This window comes from Geotrypetes seraphini, chromosome 2 (assembly GCF_902459505.1).
Source record: "Geotrypetes seraphini chromosome 2, aGeoSer1.1, whole genome shotgun sequence".
NCBI lineage: Eukaryota > Metazoa > Chordata > Amphibia > Gymnophiona > Dermophiidae > Geotrypetes > Geotrypetes seraphini.
In genome coordinates this window covers 249,560,598-249,572,821 of record NC_047085.1, presented here as the reverse complement: position 1 = coordinate 249,572,821, position 12,224 = coordinate 249,560,598, and the positions used below count along the sequence as shown (strand labels likewise).

General features: G+C 41.2%; 1 protein-coding gene across 2 annotated transcripts in view; it reads left to right on the top strand.

Annotated features, from left to right (window-relative positions):
* Window positions 1-4,795: 4,795 nt before the first annotated feature.
* The window catches only part of LOC117355668, a 41,381-nt gene continuing 33,952 nt past the window's right edge, over window positions 4,796-12,224 (top strand). The window contains exons 1-2 of one of the 2 annotated variants that reach the window (XM_033934571.1): window positions 4,796-4,862; window positions 9,713-9,882. The gene's annotated coding sequence lies outside the window, so the exon portion shown is untranslated. Of the gene's footprint in view, window positions 4,924-9,712; window positions 9,883-12,224 lie in introns of both variants that reach the window. The other variant, XM_033934572.1, reaches the window with a different exon arrangement.

The window sequence follows — 12,224 nt, the reverse complement described above, 5'->3', positions numbered from 1 at the left end:
TTCTTTTAGTACTGTATTTTTTGCTCCATAAGGCGCACTTTTTTCCTCCAAAAAAGTGGGTGGAAATAAGGGTGCGTCTTATGGAGCGAATACTGCTCCCCCACCCCGCTTCCACTGGCAGCCTTTCATACTCCCACAGTGCTGAGCACGTAAACATGTCAAACTCTGGCCCGGGGTGATTAAATTTGACCCGCGATCTGGGCTGAGATTTGGCCCTTCCATCCTTCCCCCAGCAGGGAGAATGCGTGAGGACACGTGAATGGCTGGGGTTGGCACTCTTCCTCATTGGCCCTCGTGCTTGTTCGTCACCACTGCAACAGACGTCCGATTGGTGGGAGTGAGTGTGCTCCATTTTCCTCCCTCCAGCGTCAAAATTGGAGCCCTTCTGCCGCCGCGGCACATTCCCTACCAAGCCACAGCACCCTACCAGGCACCAACAGCTGGGAGCCAAAGGAGGCAACGAAGGGCGCATCCAGTCAAAAGCATCCAGTTGTGCAACATCCAGGTGGGCCCCGCCAACCACAAGCGATCCCTCGACGTCACCAATGGGCTGTAGCACTTCAACCAGGCCCCAGTAGACAGGAGCATGATCCCATGAAGACGAGATAGCAGCAGGGGAAAAGTGGCCGAAATTAAAAGGTACTCCCGGCACACCGCACTGCACAGGTCTACCACAGGCAGAGCCCGAAAGCATGAAAGCAGGCCAGTAAGTAAGATCAAACTATTCTGTTATTAATGGCCATATTCGGGTTGTTTAATCAGAGAGGATAAAACGACAAAATAAGGACCAATTGATCACAACAAAATCAAAACTGGAAGAACAAAACAAAATAAAATAGTAAAAATAAGACAAAAAATAATAAAAGAAAGTAAAAGAAAACAAAAATGATAAAAGAATGGCATGAGGCACCACAACACAGATCAATATGAGATTACAATATGTCAGATTTGAAATGTGTATCCTACCAGAGCTGGTGTTAGATAGCAGGCGTGAACTAGGTCAGAGGGGGGACAGGGTACAGAACCTGGTAGGGAGAATTTGGTTCAGAATGGTTTTTTTTTCTTGCTTTCCTCCTCTAAATCTAGGGTGCGTCTTATGATCAGGTGTGTCTTATGGAGCGAAAAATACGGTAATTAGGTTGCAATTTGAGGGTTTGTGATATCGGGGGAGTTTAATGTACAAGGACTGAATGAAAAGTAATGCCTCCACCTCCATAATTCATCAACAAATGGTAGCACTGACATGCTAGACATGTTCAAGTGTCTATGTGGAGAGGCTGTTTTGCTGTTTATGAAATTGAAAGAACGCAGTGAGCGTTCAGAGCAATTTAAGCTGTGATGTGATAGAATATCTGACTGTTGAAAGAGAACTGTCCAGTTGAAATCCAGTAGATTTCAACCTCTCCTTCCACCTGATATGTCCCTGTCTTCCTTTCTCACTTACTTTGACTCCCAGCTTTCCTTCCTTTTCAAGCCATCATCCTCTTCCTTTATTCTGAGGAATTTTAACATTCATGCTAATGACCCCTCTGACTCTAAGTTTCTTGCTTTAACTTCCTCATTTACTGTCTAGCTATGCTCCACTACTCCTACTCACCAGCACGGATACTGTCTTGACCCTATATGATTCCCTAAATAAGGGCTGCCCAAGTCCGTTCCTTGAGATCTACTGGCAGGCCAGGTTTTCAGGATATCCACAATGAATATGCATGAGAGAGATTTGCCTGAACTGCCTTCTTGGTATGCAAATCTCTCTCTCATGTATATTCAAGTTTCAAGTTTATTTCTGCTTTTGATAAATCGCCTATTTCAATTTCTAGGCGATGTACATATTATAATAAAATACAATAAAGAAACTTAACGTAGTAACAATAAATTCCAATTATGACTAACATGAGAGAGAGGGAAGCGGGTATAGTTACATTATAGGGTATGGTAAGTAAAAAGGAAAAAACAAAAGGTGGGGTAGAAAATTTACCAAAGCACACTTCGTAAGCATTAATTAAACATATACTAGAGGTTAAAAGCATCCTTAAATAAATAAGTTTTTAAAAAGTTTTTGAATGTTGCAATATCGTGTTCTGTTCTAATATACTGGGGGAGAGTGTTCCACCATTGTGGTCCTGCAACAGTGAACATATCTGCTCTTCTCGTCCCTATAATTTTTAATGAAATTCATTGTGGATATCCTGAAAACCTGGCCTGTCAGTAGATCTCGAGGACCGGACTTGGGCAACCCTGCTCTAAATGCTCCTTCTCTAATTTTTCCACCACAGTTCTTTGTGCAGTTTCTTTAAAAAATATATATTTTTATTGAAACAAACAGTTGCAAGTACACATACTATGGAAATCTATTCAAAATTATGTAGGACGGAACACAGACTCTGCATTCCCAGCTCATCTAAAGCCAGATCTTTGCCTTTTTCTCCATCAGCAGTCCTTCCTAGCCAATGAACTCTCCTTACAACGACCACGCCAATGTAATCTACTGTCACCTCATGAAAACCTTCTCCCGGTCCACCTCCTCTCCACCCAGACCCCACAGCATAATCTTCAACCACAACTATGAAGTAGTACTACATATTGATCCTGGCCTTCCTAGGTCTCTTAAGCTTAAGAAATGATTACTAAACAAAATGGAAGTTCCTCCCAACAAGGCACCCAACATATTGAGATCCAAAACTAGGCAAACTCACTCCATGAAAAAACTGGTATGCTATGGACTACCCTACCATGTTCTAGAACCAGATCCCCACAATCTCTGGTTACAAACCCTCAAACAAAAAGAAACCCAGACCTCCACCAGCTAGAAATCATTCAAACCAGCTATGCCCGCATCACTCATCAACACAGAAAAGAAAGAGCAACAACCCCAATTCAATACATTTACGTTAATGCCAGATCCATAGCCAACAAACTGCTATTATTAATGAGCTGATATCCTCAAATGACCTTGGCCTTGCTTTCTTCTGAGAAAACTGGCTCAAGGACTTAAACAGCCCAGAATTACCCCATCTCTGCCTGCCAGGATACAGTATTCTCCATATACACAGACTGAACAAGCATGGAGGGGGTTTTGCACTTGTCCACAAAAGTCCTCCCTATAATATATGATATGCAAACTATAAAACATATACCCCAGCACTGTAGGAATCTTGCTAATCTATTGCCTCCTAGAACCATAGTCTCACACTGCCACAAAACTACAAGAAATTATCTCAAACCTTACCAGCCAATATGCAAGGGCAATTGTTGTAGGTGACATAAACATACCTCTAGAGTCCCAAGACAGCACTAGTATCTCCAACTTCAAAAAATTCTTACTGGATAGTCAACTAGACATAAAACCATTAGACCCTACTCATGAAAAATGGCATATCCTTGATAACATAACATCCAATCCCGCCCACCTCATCTCAAATACAAATTGGGCATCAGTCCCTCAGTCAGAGCATTATCTGCTGTCCTTTGCGCTTACCCTACACATGGGAAAGTTCATCCATCAAGGGCATGAATAAAAAAACAATAACAGGAGGCAAGATGAACACAAGTCAGTTCTGGACCAAAGCTATCAAACTATCAAACATCTCCCCAAGTAATCCTATTGCAGGAGTTCTTAACTAAATCCTTGAGACTCACCTAGCCAGTCAGGCTTTCAGGATATCCACAACAAATATACATGAGAAAATTTGTCTTCAAAACAAAAGGCTGTGGAAACTGATGTTGCTGATGTAGACTTTTATTGGCATCCAAGGAAACAAAGGACATCTACAACTTGTAATAGTGAAGAAGAGGAGAAGAGGAGACTTAGAGGGGATATGATAGAGACTTACAAGATCATGAAGGGCATAGAGAGAGTAGAGAGGGACAGATTCTTCGAACTTTCGAAAAATAAGAGAACAAGAGGGCATTCAGAAAAGTTGAAAGGGGACAGATTCAAAACAAATGCTAGGAAGTTCTTCTTTACCCAACGTGTGGTGGACACCTGGAATGCGCTTCCAGAGGACGTTATAAGGCAGAGTACGGTACTGGGGTTCAAGAAAGGATTGGACAAATTCCTACTGGAAATGGGGATAGAGGGGTATAGATAGAAGATTACTGCACAGGTCCTGGACCTGTTGGGCCGCCGCGTGAGCGGACTGCTGGGCACGATGGACCTCGGGTCTGACCCAGCAGAGGCATTTCTTATGTTCTTATGTTCTTAAGAGGACCCAACATGGTCCGTGTTTCGACCCGAAGGTGTTTCTCAGGTTTCCTGTGGGTATGAATAGGTGTATAAGTGCATGTTTACATGTTGGACATTATGTTACTTGTGATATGGTGAAAGAATGATGTGCAATGGAATAAAGGTGAGATTAGAACAACCATAGCATAAAGTTCTATAAGTATCTTCATATGTGTGTGTCTCCATTATATGCAAATTTGTCTCTATTATATGCAAATCTGCCTCATGCACATTAATTTTGAGTATCCTGAAAACTTGACTGGCTAGATGTGTTCCGAGGATTAGGTCTTAATGGTAACTGGTATGGAAAAGGGCAGTCAGGAAGGAGAGACCAAATTCAAGGTTTAAATTTCTATGATAAAAACCAAATGATGCAGAGGAATGTTTGGAAATTGAGCAGTGAATTACAGTATGTATAAAATAAAACCAAAAAAGCTGTAAGTGTCCTAACAGTGCTCCTTGGACAGGTTTGGTGAGTGGCTGCTTCCTCATTTCCTGATAAGACTGGGGCGGGGGACAAGCTTTCTGTTTCAACTTGTTGCATTAAGGAAGTCCTGACAGAGAGCTGCTGCTCACCATCAACCACAGCCACCGAGGCACGTAGAACATTTGCTGCTGAGCTGCTGTTGGGACGAAGGTAAGTCATCCACTCCATCGACTCTGGACTTCAATCTAGCGCAGAAATTCCAGTAAAAATGGTAAAACATCAAAAGTCAGGAAAGAATGACAATGGAATTGCTTGAAGCTGTGATTTTTGCAAATTGTATAAATCGGTGCTGTTTATTGTGGAGTGAGGGTGTATTTTATGAGTTTTATCTTTGGGAAATAAGGTGCAGTATCTCCATACACATTGTAGGCAGGACCTCAGCTAAACAGCATCTTTTTGTTTCAGTAGATTTGCCTTCTTTTTTGAATGCAGGTAGAGTTACAGGGCTATAAATGATCAAAAAGAAAGTGATTGAATATGTATTTAAAATTCATGCTGCTTTGTGTTTCTCAATGGTGATGTGTGCATAGGCATCTTTCCAAAAATCACCTTTCAACAAGATGATCCTTTTAGTCTTCACAGGGTTATCCAATATCTGACTTCTATAATTTATTGATTGATTGAGCTCGGAACGGTTTACATTAAATTAATCAGGTTCTCAAGCATTTTTCCCTGTCTGTCCGTGCAGGCTCACAATCTATCTAATGTACCTGGGGCAGTGGAGTGATTAAGTGACTTGCCCAGGGTCACAAGGAGCAGCGTGGGTTTGAATCCACAACTTCAGGGGGCCAAGGTTGTAGCTTTAGCTACTGCGCCATACTGGTTTTCTAAAAGCCCCTCCCCCCCCAATATAAATTGCCGTAGCGCACTCTTCTGTAAGTCCCCCATGTTTGTACGAACTCTTGTTTTGCCCACACTCTTCTTTGTAAATTGCCACAGCGACTTCTACTGTAAGCTCCCCCATGTCTGTAGGAGCTCTTGTCTAATTGCAAATGGCCTTGAACCTTTATAGGCATTGAGCAATCCACAAAATCTCAGTTTAGATTAGGGGCTCCTTTTACTAAGCTGCGATGGTGTCATTAGCATCTAGCGCACGGGGCAATGTAGCGCACGCTAAGCGCGCGCTAAAACCGCTATCGCAGCTTAGTAAATGGAGCCCTAGATCTTCTTGACACGACAGATTCTTCCTGCTTCCTTGGGTTTCCCGCGCAGTCAGAGCCAGGGCTGAGAATCTGATGCTAAGACCCTTTCTTTTCAATGATTGGAGGATTTCCCTCTCTATTTTATATCCCCTTAAACTTTTCGTTTTATTCCAGGCGTTCTAGCAACAGTTCTGAGCTGGCAGCTGGTACACTGTAATCATGGGATCTGATCTAGACTAAAGCCACTATGTTTGAGGCCCTTTTACTAAGCTGTGTTAACTACTAATTAGTCTCCTTATTGTCTTTCTCCTGCTACTCTATCTTATCTATATATAAGCTCCACATTTGCTTACACCCTATACTGTCTATTAAAATGTTTTTGCACATAAAATATAAGGGACCTTGTTTCTTCAAAGGTGATAACCATAAAACAATTCAAAAAATAATCACCTTATTTCCACATAAATAAACAAGCAAATACTTTTATGGTCACACAGTGACTCTAGATTTCTTAAGTGAACGCTCAGACCCATAGCCAAACTCTAGTGAAAAGTCACGGAGTCAGTTATAATAGAGACCATCACAGCAAGTTCACTGTCTCTGCCACCTGCTAATAACATACAAGGAAAAGATAGGTAACTTATCTGAATGCAGGATGGCACTGCTGTTGCTCTTTCACTGCTCTGGGTACATGGTCTACCCTGGTTGGCTGGAGCTTCAAATTCTGGGCCTGCTCCGGGTTTCGACATTGCTAGAGTTGCCTGTCAGCCGGGTGAAGGAGTGTCCGGTCCCTGATAAGCCTATTTAATAGTATTCGAAAGGTTTTGAAACATTTAGTGTGAATATATTTATTAGTCTTGGGTATCTAGTTCGCCCTGACCCTGTTGTCACAGTAGAAGGTGGTTAGAATGTTATTGTTTTTCCTTTGCAGTGCCCCTCCTGAGGAATCATGAGGAATCATGAAACCCGGGTTGGGGGGGTTTAACAGCTTATGGCAGTTGCAAAGTGTTAGTACTTTAAATATGTACCCGGAGCAGTGAAAGAGCATCAGCAGTGCCATCCTGCATTCAGATAAGTTATCTATCTTTTCCTTGTATGTTATTAGCAGAGACAGTGAACTTGCTGTGATGGTCTCTATTATAACTGACTCCGTGACTTTTCACTAGAGTTTGGTTATGGGTCTGAGCGTTCACTTAAAAAATCTAGAGTCACTGTGTGACCATTAAAGTATTTGCTTGTTTATTTATGTGGAAATAAGGTGATTATTTTTGGAATTATTAAAATGTTTTACCATGTGTTGTGTCGACATTGTAATGTAGCATACTAGGCCGTAATTTGATTGTAATTTGAATAATTTTACTGATGTACGTATTTGTCTATTGCTGTTGTTTGACTTTCCCTTGCTGTACATTGCCGAGAGTGAATTCCTTCAAAAGGGCAGTAAATCCTAATAAATACATGCCTGACATAGCAAAAATTGTCTAATGTGGGACATGCTACAGTGTTCCATGCTAGTTTTGTCATGTGAACACGCTAACGGCTCCTTTTACTAAGCTGCGGTAGCATTTTTAGCATGCGCTGCAGATTAGCGCACGCTAACCCCTGCGCTACGTGGAAAAACTAACGCCAGCTCAATGGAGGCGTTAGCGTCTAGCTTTGCTTTATTTCATTTAATTATTGATAGCTTTTTTGACTTTCTTAAGTTGTGTAGTTTATATGTTTGTAAGGTATTGCCCTTTCTCCTCATAAAGACACACCAGCCAAAACATGACTGTGTCGAGAGTATGATGCAAAACATCTCATGTACTTTTTTATTTTTTTACACAGTGGAATACATTTGAGTGTATCCTGGACTTTTTTTTGTTACACTTGTTTTTTCCTAAAGGTTGTGAAAAATGACGTTTAATATAGACAAGGAATTTTCAGAGAGAAATGGTGTCAATTATTGGATAATTTATTCTGGTTTTCTTTTTGATTAATATTATTTGGATATTGACGTCTTCCTTTCTTCCTCTTGATGTGGGCTATAAAGCTATGGTTCTAATGAGTTTATGATGTCACAAATATGCCTTATAATCCTGTATCCTTTTCCTATGCCTGTTGGAATGAAATGAGAATTTGTTATTAAACAAAAAATTAAAATTAAAAAATTCCATAAACCATTATTAAAATGAACTTGGGGAAATCCACTGCTTATTTCTAGAAGAAGTAGCATAAAATCTGTTTTACTCTTTGGGATCTTGCCAGGAAATTGTGACCTGGGTTGGCCACTGTTGGAAACAGGATACCGGGCATGATGGACCTTCGATCTGTCCCAATATGGCAATTCTTTTGTTCTTAAGTGTGTCTGGCCCATAGATGGGTGCTATTTTCAAAAATATTGTTGAAAATTGTCCTGTAAAATACCATAGAACTCACTTTTCAATAAACAGAACTGGTTAGGAGAGGCAGATGAAAATTTAAGGTTCACAAACTCAGCTGCCCTTTTGCTTCAAGTCATAAGCCTATAAATGAATAATAATAATAACAGTTTATATACCGCAGGACCGTGAAGTTCTATGTTCTAAGTACTGTGTGCAATTCTGGAAGCCACATTACAGTAAAGATGTGCGCAGAATTGAATCGGTTCAACGGACGGCCACCAGGATGATCTCGGGGCTCAAGGGTCTCTCGTACGAAGAGAGACTGAACAAATTGCAGCTCTACACTCTTGAGGAACGTAGGGAGAGGGGAGACATGATCGAAACATTTAAGTACCTCACGGGACGTGTCGAAGTGGAAGATGATATTTTCTTTCTCAAGGGACCCTCGGCCACAAGAGGGCACCCGCTCAAACTCAGGGGCGGAAAATTTCATGGCGACACCAGAAAGTATTTCTTCACAGAGAGAGTGGTTGATCATTGGAACAAGCTTCCAGTGCAGGTGATCGAGGCAGACAGCGTGCCAGACTTTAAGAATAAATGGGATACCCATGTGGGATCCCTACGAGGGTCAAGATAAGGAAATTGGGTCATTAGGGCATAGACAGGGGGTGGGTAAGCAGAGTGGGCAGACTTGATGGGCTGTAGCCCTTTTCTGCCGTCATCTTCTATGTTTCTATGTTTCTATGCGGTTTACAATGATTATAAGGTATTACAGATCGAGTGGAATAAACAAAGTTCAGAGTTGGTGAATAACGGTTCTAAAGATCATTTGTTGAGGACTAAGATTGTATAGATCAGTTACCTAAGAATAATTGACACCATTTCTCTCTGAAAATTCCTTGTCTATATTAAATGTCATTTTTCACAACCTTAAGGAAAAAACAAGTGTAACAAAAAAAAGTCCAGGATACACTCAAATGTATTCCACTGTGTAAAAAAATAAAAAAGTACATGAGATGTTTTGCATCATACTCTCGACACAGTCATGTTTTGGCTGGTGTGTCTTTATGAGGAGAAAGGGCAATACCTTACAAACATATAAACTACACAACTTAAGAAAGTCAAAAAAGCTATCAATAATGAAATGAAATAAAGCAAAGCAATGCAAATCATATAAAACAAATGGGAAGCATAATCAAAAACAACGTCTAAGTCCCCTTTTGGCCTGTCCCTAGGCGCGCAAAGTAGGCAGCAGGAACAGATGAGTAGGATTTATTTATTTTTTTAATCTTGTGGGCCTCTTTGGAAAGTGCTGGTTTATGGTTCTTGAGGCTTGAAGGTTCCCCGCTCCTACAGTAGAGGCAAAAGGAATTAATTCTCAGTGCCTGCGCTATCAATCTAGGAACAGAAATCTGGGAAGCATTGAACCATATTTCTTTCTGGGATACAGCATTTTCATAATCTCTCTGTAACGAATGTAACCTTCTTGATAAAGGTGGGGCTGAGATTGGCTGAGATCCAGATATTGTACACCTGCTGAGCCTCTCCTGGACCTGCCTTCTGAGAGTAACACCTTACAGCTCACCTCTCTACCCCTCACCCATATAGAGCAAGGCTCAGACAGCACGTATCCGTTCTTCTGCTGGGCTCTGGATAAACAGGAAGGTAAGCATTTCTATTTCTAACTTTATTACAAGCATAACTAATCTAACGAATGGAAAAACCATTTCCTAAAAAGCTGTGGGAAGAAACATGGAAAATGTAAAACTGACTTGGTATTGTGGCATGGTATGTAGCAGAAACCATTATGTACTTTGCTGCTTGTACTTTGACCTTGTTAATAAAAATTATGTAAATATAAAAACTCCATTCTTTTTCGTCATGAGAAGATTTCAAAAACAATGAACCTGATATACAAAAGCACTTCTGTGCTTTTTTTAATTTTTAGCTAATTCTAAATAAATAAATGAATGAAAATAAATTGGAAAGTACACACAACGTGACACAATAACACTTTCCCCCTTAGCAAACTCGTGTAAGGATCTGGATTGGAGACTTGTCATGAAGTCTTGTCTCACTAGGGTGGTTGTAGGTGCAGAGGCTGTGGGGATGGTAGAGGTTATGAATAAGAATCGTGTGTGCAGTGAGGGTTACATTATTCTGTCTGTGGATGGGGGGATAGATGTCTGTCAGTATTGTGTCGGGGGGGATTTATGAGATGTGTTTGTGTGTGTAAGCGAGCGAAAGAGAGAGGGGGGAGGAGTGTCTGTGCACTGTGGTACATGTTTTTCAGAGTCTAGGTGTGCCTAACAAAGTGTGAAATGTGTTGTGTGTGTGGTAGGGAGGGGGGGTGAGGGAGGGAATTTGAGAGGTTTGTGGAAAGATGTGATTGTATTTCTCCCTTTCTCACTACCCTTCTTATGCTCTCCCCCTTTCACCCTTTCCATCTCTTGTCTCTACCTTTTCTCCCTCCACTTCCTCTCACCTGCTCCGCAGTCTCTGGTCTGCTGCTTCATCATCTTTCCCGGTTAGTGCTGCTGGAGGGATCCAGGGAACACTCCTTGGGTCCCTGTCAACAGAAATGCAGAACTGGGATTGGTTAAATTACAATTTTTGGTGGGGAATCTCTGTGTTAAACTTTTAAAATGGAACTTATGATAATAATAATAATAACAGCTTATATACCGCAATACCGTGAAGTTCTATGAGGTTTACAAAAGATTAAGCAAAGGTACAAATTGACTGACTTCAAGAGGGGAAGAAGAAAGAGAAGTAATAAGACAGGAAATTCATTGTTGAGGAGAAAAGTGATCAAAAGGATAGTAGGTCGCTGTTGAGAGGAAAGAGATAAGTGGATCAGTTGTCAAGATGTTTTAGGAACAGGTGTGTTTTTAGACGTTTCTTAAATTCCTCATAAGTAGAGGGCGAAAGTAATTGTTCTAGGTCTTTACCCCATGATGCTGCTTGGTGTGAGAGAAGGAATTCATGGTGTTTTTTCAGTTTGCAACCTCTCACTGGGGGGGAAACGAAGTTGGAATGTGAACTTCTCTTGTGTCTGTTGGTTGAGAAGGAGAAAAGGTCAGTAATGTATTTGGGGGCAAGTCCGTGTAATGCTTTAAAGCAGAAACAGGCAAATTTGAACTTTACGCGTGCCTTCATTGGCAGCCAATGTAGCTGCCGGTAGTAGGGTGTCACGTGGTCAAATTTTTTTAGTCCAAAGATTAGTCTGACTGCCGCATTCTGCAACAGTTGTAGGCGTTGCATATTTTTTTGGGAAATTGCCAAATAGGCGATGTTACAGTAGTCAAGCAGGCTTAGTACGAGGGATTGGACTAGGATTCTAAAAACCGATGTAACAAAATAAGCTTTAAGGGATCTGAGTTTCCAGAGAGTGAAAAATCCCTTTCTGATTGAGGAATCTACTTGGTCTTTCATGGTTAGGCATTGATCCAGAGTTACACCTAGTATCTTTATGGAGGGCTGGATAGGGTAACTAAGGTTATTGATACAGAGGGGTGATTTAATGTCAAGTGGATGTGGTGAAGCAATGAAAAAAGTCGTTTTATCTGAATTAAGTTTGAGCCTAAAGTTTGTCATCCATTGTTCCATCATGTTTATAGCTTCTGAAGCTTTGGGAATAGTTTCGGAGACAGAATTGGTGAATGGGATGATAATCGTAAAATCATCTGCATAACTAAATAGTTTTATCCCCAGCTGGGTTAGCTTCGTGCCCAGTGAGGACATGTAGACGTTGAAGAGCAATGGGGATAGTGGAGACTAGAGCCTTGGGGCACACCGGATGGATTGCTCCAGGTGTCGGAAAGCTCATAATTAAAACGAACCTGATAGGTGCGGGATATAAGGAAGCCACGGAACCAGTTCAGCACCTTATCCCGGATACCAATGGCATACAGCAGGGACATTGTAAGAAGTTTATGGACGTTTGGGAGCCATTGACACAATTCTGCAAAGAGTGATTGTTGATTTCCCCTTTTGATAATACACAT